This window comes from Onthophagus taurus, unplaced genomic scaffold (genome assembly GCF_036711975.1).
Source record: "Onthophagus taurus isolate NC unplaced genomic scaffold, IU_Otau_3.0 ScKx7SY_15, whole genome shotgun sequence".
NCBI classification, from domain to species: Eukaryota; Metazoa; Arthropoda; class Insecta; order Coleoptera; family Scarabaeidae; genus Onthophagus; species Onthophagus taurus.
In genome coordinates, this window is record NW_027248940.1 from 6,636,056 (window position 1) to 6,637,388 (window position 1,333).

General features: G+C 41.3%; 1 long non-coding RNA gene across 1 annotated transcript; it reads right to left on the bottom strand.

The window, feature by feature from the left end:
- Positions 1 to 194: 194 nt before the first annotated feature.
- On the bottom strand, positions 195 to 1,333 carry LOC111418493 (uncharacterized). Its single transcript, XR_011642204.1, has 3 exons — positions 1,247 to 1,333; positions 1,127 to 1,192; positions 195 to 1,068 (listed from the first exon to the last, which is right to left on the bottom strand). It is a non-coding gene; the product is annotated as an uncharacterized lncRNA (long non-coding RNA).

A 1,333-nucleotide genomic window follows, 5' to 3' on the forward strand; every position in this document is an offset into this window, starting at 1 on the left:
ACAGGGTATCTACTTTGACCTCCAATGACGCAACTCTTCGCTCCAACGTGAGCACCCTCCCGAAGTTGTTGCTACCGGACATCTTTTTAGCTAGGAAGGGAAGTTATTAGTATGTAAAGAAGACAAAATGAATTCTGCTTTTTTCATTTCAACGGTTAATGTTGCAACGGTGATGTCGAGTGACGTTATTAAAGAGTGGTTAGAACTCGACGCCAGCCCTTCCCTAAACTGTGCAAGTTCTCTCAAAGAGGTCTGCAATTGAAGTACCTTTGCATGAAGGTCTTTATAAAAATTTTGATACAAAATATTAATTTCGGTCAAAATCTCCTCTTTGGTTGTTTCTACTGCTGCACACATTGCATTTGAAAAAAGGCTGGCAGGTACATCGGAAATGACTGAAGTAGCGGGAATTGTGTCCACCCTTAAGATTTGTACTTTCGGGCTTAATGAGGGAATTTCTATGGTAGGAATGTTTATGTTAGTAGGGGGAGTGGGAATCGACGAAGCTTTAGAAGAAGAAGCCTTAGAAACAAAAGCTGCATTAATAGCTTTAAGGTATGTCCGGTTTTCGGTGCAGTGTTGGGATACCGCCATTAAAGAAAGAGAGTCGTTGGACTCATCGCCGCTAGCCACTTCCGAGTGTGTCACTTCAACCTTTGACAGAGTCGCAGGTTCAACTGACACACGCTTGTGTTTGGTACTTCGCGAACGAGCACGGGTCTCCCGTCGAAGCTCTCTATACTTATCTGGCGGTAACCACACACCTGCACCCTTCTTCCGGTGTTCACGGTTCCCCGACTTTCGACGAAGTGAAAGTGAAAGGTGTTTCACATTCTTATCGTCGACTTTCGAGGAACCTGCGATGTTTGGAAGCGCCGTAGCTTGCTGCACATTAGATTCAACGTTTGGATCCATCGGCTGCTCATTAGGCTGCACGTTTGGATCCAGAGCCTTCTCAACAGTCGACATGTTCAACAGGTTTATGTCAAAACTGTTTAACAGAAAGGATTCCTGGCTGGCGAAACCCGGAGCAGTTAAATCAATTTGACTAAAACCGTCTTGAGACATCTTGATAAGAAAAGAAAATTAATTAATTTTATTTTAATAAAAAAACATGTATACTTACATCGCTTGATGAAAAATACAGTTGCACGTTAAAATCTAACTGCAGAGGGTGCTTGTCAACAAAGTGCTGAATGATAGGATATGAATGATAAAACGTTCGAAAAAATAAAGTTATGCTTACCAATAAAAGTTAACTTGAAAAAATAGAAGGAGCTATAGGAATGAAAAACACAAGATTAAAAACAATATATGCCAAGAAAGGAGACTA